We start from the raw sequence: 13,933 nt of genomic DNA on the forward strand, positions 1-13,933 counted from the left end.
AAACTCAGTGCTAAGCACTGAGTAGATCTGTGGAGCTTTTCACTTTACCAAAAGGAGATGAAAATACGACATAAAGCAGTGACTTCAGTAACAACTGATGATTAGTCTATCCAAATGTTAGGTGAGCAGCTTTATACTCCAAGAAAACCTGGTTGAAAGTTTCTAAAGATGAAAAGTTAGGACTCAGAATCTCTTGAAAACAGGGCCTATCTAACCTCAAATTTTTACTGCCGGATTCTTAGTATTTGAGAAGTATGAGCAGTTGGCATTGTGTTGATTCTGATAGGAACACAGAACATGCAGAAAACCTCATTTTTAATACTTGATACCTAAACACAAGTATTTACATGTATTTTGCTTAGTAAATACTCATTCTTTATAACACAGACTATTTGGTAAAAGATTTGCATGTTGTTTTTCCTTTTATTTGGTTCCAAAGTTCAAGACATGTTAAATGTCTTTTAGTATCTGATTCAGATATGCTGTTCTCTCATAGGATGTTGGCTTTGTATCTGAGTATGATAAGATCATTTGCTCTTAATAATCAGGTATAGGCTAGAGAGTATATAGAATACTATGTAAGTTTATATGTATTTTCCCTATCTTCATTGCCCAAACAAAAATGAATAAATAGTAAGAAAGGAACCTGGCAATTTCTACCTGTGAGTAACATGGCTGGCAGGTTAATTGCAGGCTTAGGCATGAATATGCAAAGGCAGAGATGATTCACAATTGCAGGAATAAAAGGACAATGAATGGAGTGTTTGGCTAGATGTACAGTTATGCCTGGCACCAGAGAGGATGAATATAATACTTCCTCAATTGGGCAATCATCATGATCAAGAACAAGTTCTTCCATGAGCAGAACTGCAATGAAAACTGGTTTGCTGTGGGTTTGTAACACTCACCTCCTCACCTTGTGCTTCTCCCCAGTACCTGCAGCTGCAGTTCCTTTGGTCTTCAGTGCCCCCTTGTCTCAAAGCAGTCCCCTGTCCTCTTCCCTGTCATATTTCCTCTTCCTCTCATGCTCCCTTGACTGCCAGCTATGCAGTTATGCTTTGCTCTTAAATTTAACAAACCAAACTCTTAAAACCCTTCTGTGGCCTTCCCCACATTGGTAAGTCACAAATTTTAACCCTTGTTTTTGAGAATGCAGCTGATTCAATGTGAGCCTTAAGACACGTAAAACACTTGTGGCCTTAAGACACTATTTAGATGGAAAGAAAAATTTGAGAAGTTTGAAGTACAAAATTTTATTGGATTGTCAGAAGCTTTTAAAAATCTCTAGTACTTAAGATGCAGAGAAGCCCTTGACTAACTCCTAGTTAACTCTTTACCAGCTAAGGAGTAAAGTGAAGAGTTATTCTTTCTATCAGTCATGTATTTGTTGATGGGCTTTTAAGTTTTGCCATTTCTGTGGTAACTTGTTTGCAATGCTACATAATGGATTAGAAAAGTTTTTTTTAATATGCCTGTGTTGGATAATATGAGTGCTGCACTCAGTGTGGTTTTGTGACCATAAGGATTTGCAAAATGCTCATTTACAAGGTCATAGAATCCAAAGATGAATCTGGACAGTCTTCCCATACAACGTGCTTTTAGCTGCAGTAAAAGTTCACAGTTAATCTGTTGTGAAAGTTGTGGCACTGGCAGTTTTTGCTGTTGTTTCAGTGCACCACAGTTGCATTTCTCTTTCTCCCTGGTTTTGCTTTATGTTCTGTGACAGTTGAGTCACTTGGTGAGTGTTGATGAGCTCTGCTTTTTTTCGTGGCTTTTCAAAATGCCTGAGTGATGAAAAGAGCTGGAATGAAACAGGATTGGCCCTACTTATGCTTCCTTGCTGATTTTCTGCAGATTTTTTTCAGCGTAATTTCAATGTGAAACAGATGATAGTGTGGTGATCTGAATAGGTTTGAAAAATAATATGACATTCACCAGAAGGTACTTATGAGGAATAAAGACTGAATTGGGTTCATGGCTCTTTGGGTTGTAGAGGAATGAAGCTTTGATCAATAATCTTGAAGTACACAAAATTGCTGCTGATGTCTTTAGTGGATGTATATAATGAGGACGAGGCAGTTATGCAGAACTGTATGCTTGTCTGAACCAACCCAAAAAACCTTCTGAAGTAGTTCCTGCTTTAAAGGGTGATCTCTGATTGACTGTGTCAGAATGGGGCTACAGTGTCCCAAAGAACGGGTGTTTTTTGAAGACTGATAGTGAAAACACAACTTGAGAGAGGCTTTTACAAAATGAGCTTATAAACTTTGAGAACATGTAGGTAGGGCAGTATCTATCAGGAACAGACTGATGACTTCCAGTATGCATGTCCCTGGTACAGCTGGTTGTAGGGCACTGAGTCAATCCTCATCCCCTTCAAAAAGGAGGTTGTGAAAGGTAACAAGAGGGACACCAGAGATAGGGTCTGAGTAATGAATGAGTCTTATATAATAAATGTAAAAAAAGATATCAGGCTTATTTTGTCATAAAGGAATTTGAGGGAGAACTAGATTACACCATACAAATTCCTCCACAGAAGAGATATGGAGTGCTAAAGGCTTCTTTAATTCAGTGGAAAATGAGTCATAGTCATAAACAGAAACAAGATAAAGTCAAAGTACTTTAGGTACTTTAGGTACTCAATTAAATATGAGAAATGATGAATGAGTGAGGAGATGGTACAGTGTCTATCCCTTGATTTCTTCCAGTCAAAACTGAACATCTCCCAAAAAGGTGTATTTCATTAAAATAGTAAGAAAAATAAAGATGTTATTTTATTATGTAAATTATGTAATCTCAGGCCTGGTAATGTAAATTATGTATTATTATGTAAATTATGTAATCTCAGGCCTGGTGTCCTATGAAACTCAGTAAAATGACCAGATCACTTTGACTGAAGACAGTAACGTAGCAACTTATCCACAAGAAGCCTATATATGCAATTAAAGTTACAGTGCCAGTTCTCCACACCGACCTATTTGAGTGCTAAAGTGATGCCATGGTTAAACTCATGATGAGAATTAGTCACAAACTTGCCTCAGTCTTACATGTTATGTTTGTCTTTTAAATCTCTTACCATCTCACAACACTTTTATTTGTAAAGCAGCATTATTAATTAGTACACACATGATACTGAAAATGGTGGTAGGCAAACAGTGCTGAAAAGCCAATATAGGAAGGGTTAAAATACAGTTTTCTTTGCAATTCACAATAATTATTTGCTTTTCTTGAATTGAATGAATGGCAGTGGCCATGTGGATGCAGAGCAAAGTGTGTGATGCTATTTTTCTAAAAGTTTATGGCTTTAGGATTATCTCAGGATTGCAGAAGGGAAAGCAGGAGGAAGATGGGCTTTTCCTAAGAGTTAGACAAAAATGTTTCAAATGGTATTTTAGGGTTAAATGGCTACAAAAATAATACTGATTATTGTTAGAGCAACTGCAAGACATTTTTTAAATGTTACTTTTTATTCTGAATTAATTTTCTTCTGAAGGAGGCTTTCAGGAAAGGTTGTAGGAATTTGAGGTGTATCATTAACTGCACTAATTTTAGGAATGAGGAAGATGCTTGGGTAGCAGTGCAGCAGCTATAGTGATTTTTAAAATATCATTTCATTTTATTTTTTTTAAAGTAGCTGCAGGGAAAGGTCAATTGAGGGAGTACAGCTGATGCCTCCTAGGTGGGGGACATAGCTTGAAGTACAAAATACCTGATCATTAGCACCCTCCCCAGAAAGATCTAAGTGCTGTAATTAAATGCGGTGCTGTGTTTTTGTATTCAGCTTTAGTTTTGGGAAGGGGTAAATACCCTCGACTTTAACCATGCTCAGTTGCAGGAGAAAATCATGGTCTTACACATTCTGTACCTTGTCAGACTTTTAATGGTATCTGCTCCGAGTCTTGACCTCTTCCCCTTGCACACTGATCTCTACAAAAAGGACTAGAAAACTTAAGGACATAGCAAGAAATGTTAGATGGGTCTGGAAGAAGCTGTCAGTAATACATGGTATTTGATTCCAAGTGAGGTGCAGTGCTCTAGTTTTGTATTTTTTGTATTTTTTTCTTGCTCCAAAGATTTACTATGTTACGTGTAAAGTGAAGCAGCTTGTAATTTTTTTCTTATTTTTACCATCCTAGTCTTTAAAGCTAAGTTTGGGTCATGAATGAGAATAATCTTCTATTTCCTTCCCTATCATTAGCAGGGCTTTGAAAGCTGAATGGCTTTTTAGGAGAAGTATGCATTTCCCTTTATTTACCTCTCTGGCCTGTAGAATAAGCTACAGGGAGGTGAATTTTATTTCACTAACGGTTTCCACTTGGAAAATAAAATAAAAACTGTGCCACAAATCCAGCCCCAAGTATCCAGTCTGGGGAATGGCCAAAATTTGATAATGACTTTATTTATGGGTTCTGATGAGTTGTGTGACTGTTCCAGTTTCTAGAGCCATCTGTGGGAGAGTAGCCTGACCTTCTGCAGACCTGGGAATGGAGAGGAGAGCATCTTCAACAAATGAGTAGCACATGAAAGGAAAAAGTAAAGCTTAATTATTGTCACTGTTCATTTGAGGAAAAAAAAAGTTCCAATAAAAAAATTGGTGTTGCTAATTGCCATTTACTCTCACCCTTTTTCCATTTTCTTTGTTGAATCATGTGCCCACTAAAAAATGAGCCAGTGTTCCTCATGAAGGGAACTCCTTAAACTCAGGATTTAGAAACTAAAACAGTGGTTTCCTGTCTCTCTGTCAAAGAAATGATTTTAATTATTTACAATTCTGTTTCCATTTCCTACCTTTGTTTTAAATATGGTTGAAAGAAATCTTAGGTGAGATAAGTACAGATGCATTTAATTTTTAAGCAGAGCTACACGACAACCAGCATCTAATTTATAAACTACAGATAGTGGGTCTGATATGATTGAAAGAATTCTTAGGTGAAATAAGTACAGATTCGGTTCATTTTTAAGCAGAGCTACACAACAACCAACATCTAATTAATAAAATACATAGAGTGTATTATATAGCATGTATAGATAGTGGATCTGAGCTGCAGGAGGTATTTTGGGGGTCTTCTTTTCATTAGGTGCATTTGGTTCCTTTGGCATTTTTTTAGAGGCCATAATGTTAATAGGAAGCTTGGATACATAGCAACAGCAAAATATATATCAAAATTTTATATTGTGGATTGGAAATTAATTTTCCAGTAGTGATTTCACATAAATTATAACTCTTGAGGGGTAAATTTTGCACTCCTCAGAGATCAGTTTGAAACTGATCCCATGAGGTCTTTTCTCAATAAGCATTCTCTTCATTGACATGGGGAGCAGCATTTCAGTTTCAGACAATTGAAAGTGCAACCTTTCTCTGAGCAACATAGATAAGGTTGTGCATGTGCATATATGTGTTCTGCACCTCCTTTATGCATGAGCATGTTCAGGATCTCTTCATAACCTTAGAAGATACATTCTTGGCTTCGGAATCACACTTCCAAGAGGCTGAAAAATTTAGTTTAACAATATTTTTATCTAATCTTTATTTTCTATCTTCTCTTTCAGCACACAGTCACATAAGCAGATTCTGTGCTGTAGAGATGAAAATCCTCTCAAAACTTCCCCCATTATGGACCACTTGTCAGAATGTTCTGAAGTGGCTTCTTCCCCATGGCAGAAGTGGAGAGATGTAGCTCCTCTGGTGGGAGAAGGGAGTGAAAGAGGGGTTTGTTCCATCCATCTTGTACAGGGCTCAAACACACCTGGAATCTTCTCTTTAGACTGGTATTTAAAGTAGCCAAAATTGTTAGCTGAGACCTAGATGCATGACTTCTAGGTGGCTAGGTTGAGACAAACCCCTAGAAACATTTTGTTGTGCTCACTCTGTCCAGACATAGTCTTTGGACAGTCTGAGACCTGACAGAGGAACCAAACCAGTTTGGTTACCAGCTTACCAGTAATTAGTGGGTTTGTGTCCAGGTGTCTCAACACACAGGTCTATCTAAAGTGTGGTGGAAAGTAGATCAGATTAACCTTTTAAGTTTTAAATAAGTATAAATGACATGCCAGTCTGACCCTTCATCTTGTTGGCAGATTCAGGCAAAAGGTAGTGTTGATTTTATCATCTTTGGAAAGAATATACTGAACACAACATCATTGTGTTGTCTGTGATTAATTCTTTGTGACTTCTGACAGGGTTTCAGCCACTGTTTTAATTCTGCCAGTGTCACACCATCAGAAGCTATTAGCTAAAGTTTTGACAGTTCTTACCTCTTTATCCACTGCCATGACACCATTTACTAGCTTTGCACTCTGTATACTTACATGCATTGGATCTTGACTAATCAGCTAATTGGATTGTGTTAATCAGCTTTTAAACTGCTTTTATTGGAGACCTTTGGCTGAGATGTTGGGACAGTGTCAGTATGGTTGGAATTTCTGCATGGATGTAGTGTAATAAATTTTAAACTCCAAATGTGATGAGTTTCACTGTTTGAGAAGGGCAGTGAGCTGGACCTCCCTGTTTGGTTGGAAATCAGGAAACAAGAGGACAAGACACAAAACTTCTTGCAGCTGTTTGTAGAGCCACTGTGGGGAGGTAATGAAGGTGTAGATTTCCTGCTGTGTAGAGAGCAATCCTGGCAGGAGCTAAGAAGTGTACAGCTACTTAAACAGCAGCTATTGCCAACTCTGAAACATGTTGCAGCTTTTTTTCCAGCCCATCCTCGATTTCTTATCATGGCTGTAGTGCTACAAGTAACTATTTTCTCAGATCTTCCCACAGATATGCTTATTGAAGATGTTTCCTGACCTTGTTCTATCCAAAACAAGCTTGGTTAATTTATGCAGCCTGGAAAAACACGTCTGTGTTTAACCCTACCTGATGCACTTTTGTGGGCTGAGGTATCTCAGGTTGGACCTGGTGATCTTGGTGGATTTTTCTAACTTCAATGATTCTATAATTCTATGGTCTGGCAGGAGGGCTATGTGAGTGAGTGGTAATAATCTTTTCATTAAATTATAAGAATATTGGATAGAAGAGGCCTTTGGAAGTACTGAATCAAAACCATTTCCAGCACTATGTCTGATGAACCTGGTTTTTGTCCAGCTTAGTCTTGAAAACATCCAAGAATCAGTGTTACACCATCCCACTGGGAGCCTGTTCCACTGCTGCCTAGAATTTTATTTATCACATTTGTCAAATCTGAAGCATCTAAGCTGTATTTTATGATATTTACCACTTGTTGTATTTCTGCTACAACCAAAGTAAATTTGGGTCTGTCAGCACTCCAGAAACTCTTTAAACCATTGTAGGCTGCTATTAGATTGCCTCTTGACCTTCCCTTTGCCACACTAACAAAGCCCAGCTCCCTTAACCTTTCATTGTGGGTCACATGCCTTCTGTGTGGCGTTTGTATTGTTTGTGAAGAAGGCACACTGTTGGTTCCTATTTATTTGGAGTGCACCATGACCTCCAGGTCATTTCAGCAGGGCTGCTACACAAGCAGTCAATTTCCAAGCTTCAGTGATGTATGGATTTAGTCTGCTCAAAAACCAAACTTCACACTTGTAGTTGAACATGATGAAGTTTCTGTTGTCCCAGTCCTCACTTTAAGGAGTATTGGGACCTCACTGGATTCTCAGCTGAATCTCTTAGGGAGAGATTGAGCTAAAAAGTAATTTACAATTGTCCACAAAGTTGCTGAGGAGTCTGTTTTTATTGCTCAAGTTGATGAAGATACTGAATATTATCGGCCTGCTACTGATACTGCAGTGCTTTGCTGATTACCAGAGCAGTAAAGTCCTCTCAGGACCATCTGTCCAACCAACCAGTTGGATTCCAGACCTAGGAATCTGTTCTGGCCCTTACATCCTCAACTCTCGAGTGAGTGTGGGAGAGTCACAATGTCAAAAAGTGTAATGAGCTGAGATATGTTGTATCCACCTCTCTCTCCTCATCCCCAGAGCAGGTTATTTTTGTTACAGAAAGCAGTCAGCTTCATAAAGCATGAGTCCTGTTGATTGCCTTCTTGTCCTTCATGTGTCTGGAATATGTTTCCTTTCTGTACAAGGACTGAGATGAGGCTGACTGACTTGATGTTCTCTTGGTCCTCCTCCTTGCTTTTTGTAAAAGAGACATGCCAGTCCTTTTCCAGCTCTGGGGACTTACTCTGATCGTGTGCATTTTCTCATACACAATGGCCACACAATCACATCACCCAACTCTTTTGGCACTCCTGGGCGAATCCCCTCCAGTCCCAGGTGTTTGAATAAGTTCATTGAATTTTGCTGATGAGTCCCTAACCAGTAACTTATGAACTGCCAGCTGCCCAAACTTTCTAAACCTGTAGTGCTCCGTGCAGGGGTCTGGAAGCAAGTTTTTCCACATTGTGATTCTGCTCCAGTAATCTCTGGGCCTACATTTCCCCTGAACTTCCTTTTGCTGCTGGCACTGCTTGCAGAAGCCCTTCTTGTTTCCCTTTGCTAATTCAGCTGTGACTGACCTTTGACCTTCCTGATGTTAACCCCTAGTGACCGAGCAATGTGTTTATCCTCCTCTGGTGCCTTTTTAACCAGCAGAGCTCCTTGTTGGAGAGGATGTGTGCCTGTACCTTGGGTGTCCACTGAAGCGCCGGGGAGCTGTGAGTGCACAGACGGCGCTCCCGTTGCTCTCCCTCCAGGGCAGAGGAGTGCCAGCTAAAGATACCATCTCAATATTTACATCATTTCAGTCACTTGCTTTTATACACATGTAACAGGTCATGAGAAACTATTACTTTCCATATCCCTGATGGCTATTTGCAGTATGACTAATTTATCTCAGCAGGTACTCTGTTATAAATATGTATTATATTGGGATACTGCTGTAAATGGCCATGTTGTTCAGAGGAATTGCTCTAGTTCAATATAATACTTTTGCAGTTACACTACAGTGCTACCATTTTTTAATTCAGTGCAGTTAAAGTGTCATAAAATTGAAATATAGGAAGTGAACCTGTCTATTTTTTACTTCAGAGCCCAGATAATGGTACAATCTTGATACAAATCTGTATTTTAAAGTTAAAGTAAAGCAGTGCATACATAAAACTTTGCCCATGGTTTTTCTATATGGATACTGATGTATGCCACAGAATTGTTTATGTCCAAAGTACTTCAGAGTGAGTGGGTGTGATGGAGCTCTGATGGTGACATGGAGGAAGAAATCTCCTTCAGTTTTGTTGTCCTGCTCTCACATTCTTTGGAAACTCTGTCAGCTGAGACAGGCAGTTTGTCTTGCCTTAGTATTGCCACCTCTTTGTTCTCATGACTTTTACATCTTGATATTTTTTCCTTTCTTTTATACATATTTAGTTTGAGTGAATGTGTTTTCTAGTACATTTTATCAGTAACTACAAATTGTCAATAGGATGGATAGATAAATAATGTCGTGAAAGCTTTTCAAGTCAAACTTTGAGTGGATGTCTTTTGTAATGCATTAATGACAAACAAATATCCACTATTTCACTAATTGTATTTCTTATTCAAGCTGAAATGGCTTATTCCTGGGTTCTTTTCTATTATCAAAGCAACAAAAGAGCAGTTGACTTTGACCTTAATTAAGTTTACTCAATGAGACATCAGTGTGCAAGGTCTGCTGCACAATTGTGTTTCAGAATTATGTTTTTTTTAAGAAGACATCTCAAAGGTCACAAGAGACACTTCTCGAAAGATTTTCAATAACAGCTTGTTTGCGAGATGAAATTCCAAATCAGTAAATGAATAATGAATAGAGTTGGAATTGGATATATAACAGTGAGTTTTAGAAGTGGGTAAGGTAGAACATGTCCTTGTCCAGTTTGAACAGAAGGAAAAAGTGCACTACTTGAAATTAGAAAAGACACCTGAGCTGTACAGCTGTTTAAGATTAAGCTTTTTTTCCCTGGATATTTCTGTCTGTCCCACCATTCTTAGATGATTTCTGGGTTGGGAGGGGGGATTTTTTTGTTTTTTATTAGCTGGTAACTTTTGTCTCTGTTTGTACTTCAGTTACTTCCTGCACTTATCTGCTTCTTTGTGGAGATAGGGAGTACTTTGTTATTCATGAGGAACTAAATCAATCATCACTTTCTCATGTCATCTTGCATTGCATCAGCTTCCTTTTTCAGATGAAATGGATGGGTGTAACTCCTTATGGAGTTTAGCAGTGCTGTTTGCTGTCTTGGTTTTGGGTGGTGGTTACTCAATATTAGCCTAAGCATTTAAACATTGCAGTTAATTTATATTTATCCGTGCCAATGCAAGGCTTGGAGTTTAAGCACTGTTGAGGTAAATGGGCATTTTTACTGCAGTAATGTTGTACCATTATCCCTACAGTCATAATTGCAAAGATTTGCATTTTCAGTGGAAGTGGGTAAGGATTAAGAACACAAGCAGGAGAGAGGTGGGTTGTAGAGATATAACTGAGAATGCAATTTGTCCTGCCAGCATCCTATAATTGCTAATGATGCCTTAGAAGAAATGAAAGGACTTGGGACTGTTGTTTGCAAGATTGACAATTAGTTTGTTTACTGGGGGGTCGATGGAATATTTTATGGGGTATGAGAGCTGACAGGTAGCAAAAAATACCTTATAATTTCAAGTTTACTTTTCAGTATGGAGCTTCATTCAGGATTGAGTAGAATTGAAATTCTATTGAAACAGAAAAACTGAGATTTTTCTTTAGTGCATTGTACGGTCTGCTCCATTCTGATTTAATTCCCTGATGTCAAAAGAGTCTGCTACCTAAGTTATTACATTAATATTCATTGGGTAGATCAGTATTGCACTGCTGGAGCTGATAAATTTTGGTTTAGTTTAAAATCAGAGATGATATTTTATACATTATGTTAGCATACAATTTTTATTAGCATATCAGACTGGGAAAAAGTGATGCATTGCAGTAAAAAGCCAAGTATTTCAAGTTAATTGCTGTTCTATTAAGTAGAAGTGGTGGTTTCAGCTTTAAAAAGTGTAGAGAAATGTTTGGCTAATGAAAAGAGTACTCAGAGTGATAATAATTGTTTGATGAAGTGAAGCTGCTGGCTGAAAACACCTCAGCAGTCAGAACTGAAGGCTCTCAGAAGGAGGTGCTGACATGGGACCAGTCCAGCACACAGAAGCACTTATGGGATGAGCCCAAAAGGCAGTGGTGCCCACCAAGGCCCACTATGGTACTAAAAATAAATAAAGAGCTACCAAGGTAAGTATTCAGCAGCAGGTTTGCCTAACCTGACCTGCTCTTTTTGTCCAGAACAAGTTGTACAAGAGAGCCAAAACCACATTAAAGCACTTGGTTAGAGGGTAGCTGGGAGATGCAGGTGTGAACCAGCAGATTCTTCTGCACTGTGCAGTGCTGGTGCATTGCCAGCCCACACAGACAGGCAGCTCCTCTCACAGGGCCACAGTGAGGGCAGGGAATCAAGGCAGGTGGTTTCCTTAGCTGCTTTCCTTCTCTCCTGCTCACCCTTCTGCTGTGCTTTGAGCAGATGTGGAGCCATCACTTGTTGGAATGTGGCACCAGTCATTGGCAGCCCCTTGCCCGTTCTCCCCAGTTCACATACTGAGCATGTGGGAAATGTCCCTTTAGCCAGCTTTGGACAGCAGTGTTTTACCAACATTATTCCCACCCTGAATCCAAAACAGCACTGTACAAGCTACTAAGGAGGAAAACTAACTCTATCCCAGCTCAAGCTCCTTCTTCATTTCCTTCCACACCCACACCCTCAGGCTCTTACTTCCTCTACCATGACAGGGTTGCAGATAAAACCAGAGTGGAGGAAGGGAATCCAGCTTTTGCTGACTGCTATGGAGATCTCTGTTCAGGAATGTTGGATGAAAGCTTCTGAGACACGTTTTGATTCATAATACAACAGCAATTTCCTTCCCTGTGCCCCTCTTCAATGGTGCTCTCAAGAGCTGCTATGGATTTCTGTGCACTGATTGGAGCACTGCAGCACCACAGGGTTATTTTTGTCGGATTAGAAATATCCAATCCACTGAACTTTGCATTGAAGACTGGGTTTGTTTACTTCACTCTCCCTGTCTGTTTTTCTGCTGTAGAGAGCTGCTTGTTTCTGAAATGTGTCCTGCTGAGGCAGATGTATTTATGGCTCGTTTTGTGGTGATGTCTTCAGGCCAGATTTGAGCAGGGATTCTGCTGTTGCACAAGACTTGGAGTAAGGTGGGTCCTTTCCCAGGAAAGGTCAGAGAGGAAGTTTTTCTCTCTTATAGCAATGGAGCATAACACAGGGAGCATTTGCAAGAGAGAAAAACTGAACTCAGTGTCTGACGATTTGGTACTGTCCTTTAACTGCAAACCATTCTTTTTATAATTTCTAGATGTCAGGGTGTTCCCTCCTATTACATCCCTGAAGTGTGTCACTGGTTTGTCTTTTGTCTAGCTGAACCCATGAAACTCTGAATAAAAAATTGATTAAACCACAAAATTTATTTTGGAAGTCAGTGCAATGAGAGAAGAAAACTTAATGATTCATATACTATGAAAAATCCAGTGAAACTATAAGGGATCAAAAAAGTTGTAGGGAGCATGTGAGAGGGATGTAGCACACTGATCATACATGTAAAAATTATAATAATAAGTAGAAATGGTAGAGAAAATCCATTGTATCCATATGCTGGTAAATATATATGAGCATATTCAGAAAAAAAAATTTGGACTTCACTAAATTTTTTACCTACATTAGGAGATACAGTCATTGAAAACACTTCCATTTCTGAACCTGATTGCACATCACTGGTGTTTGATCAGGTGTGCTGTCTTTTATTTTGATTATAGGTAAAGATTCAGATTTCTGTTCTAAAATAAGGTTACCTTGCTAATATTTAAGGATGAAGGAATTGGATTTAAAATGGATTTGAAACAAAAATTGTTTGATGCTGCTTCTATTTTGCGATATTGGTAGGTTTATAGGTTAGCTTTTAAAGAGGTTTTTAATAATTGTTTGGGTTTTTTTATTCCATCAGGATGGACACTTCTTTCAATGCTCACAGGTGGAATCTGTGTTTGTCCAGTGTAGAGTTTGATGAATAGACTTCTGTAGTTCCATAGGTGCTTTTCATCTTTGCTGCTTTAGCAGTACATGAAAATACTGTCAGAGGAGAGTACTTCTGTTGACCTGGACATGCAAAGATCAAGTGCCCTTTCTGTGGCAAGAGTCCTGGACTGTAAGGGGTAATGAGAGTGGCAGGCTCTGGTTAGCATTATATAGTGCATGAATAAAATTATTATAATGGATAAAGGTAAGTACAATATATTGCAGTCACTGGTACTGAGCTTACCAAAAGAATGTAAGAACCATCTGCAGTTTAACACCGTGACCACTGGGATTTCTGAGCTCACAATGCTTATATATGTCTGGACAGCTCTTTGGCTGAAATAAATCTCTCTCACCCTACTGAAATCCATGGAGCAGTTGTAATTTTATAAATCAAAGTTTGGCAATCTCTGATATAAAATTTTTTATTGAGTTTAAACATCATGGAGGTCTCAGCTGTAGGCTGCATTCATTCTTTACCTCTTAGGAGATGTTTCTTTAGTACTTATTATGCTACTTTATTCCCACCTATCACTTTCTGATAAATTTTTAGCTAATATATATTTGTGCCACTTTTAAAGTAAACCATGCAAGGATTTGTTGCCTATTGTCCAGAAGACAATAAATATAATAATTGAGATGCAGAATAAATAGTGCAGGAATATAGTGCACCAGTCTAGGATATGCAAAAAAATAACACTTCAGTAGAACAGCAGGAGCAGTCAGGGCTCAACTCTGAAATCCTTGTTGGAACGTGTACAAAAAGACGCTTGTACTTTGAAGGACATTGTAGCTTAAAGTTGAAACTGTTTTAAGAGAAATCATAAGAGCTGTAAAGCCTTTCTTCAGAGATGGTATCAAACCATTTTGGCACC

General features: G+C 38.7%; 1 protein-coding gene across 1 annotated transcript in view; it reads left to right on the plus strand.

The window, feature by feature from the left end:
- Positions 1 to 13,933, plus strand: part of CHN2 (chimerin 2) — a 156,888-nt gene that overhangs the window by 37,680 nt on the left and 105,275 nt on the right. The gene's annotated exons all lie outside the window — the stretch shown is intronic.

This window comes from Parus major, chromosome 2 (genome assembly GCF_001522545.3).
Source record: "Parus major isolate Abel chromosome 2, Parus_major1.1, whole genome shotgun sequence".
In the NCBI taxonomy this organism is placed as follows: domain Eukaryota; kingdom Metazoa; phylum Chordata; class Aves; order Passeriformes; family Paridae; genus Parus; species Parus major.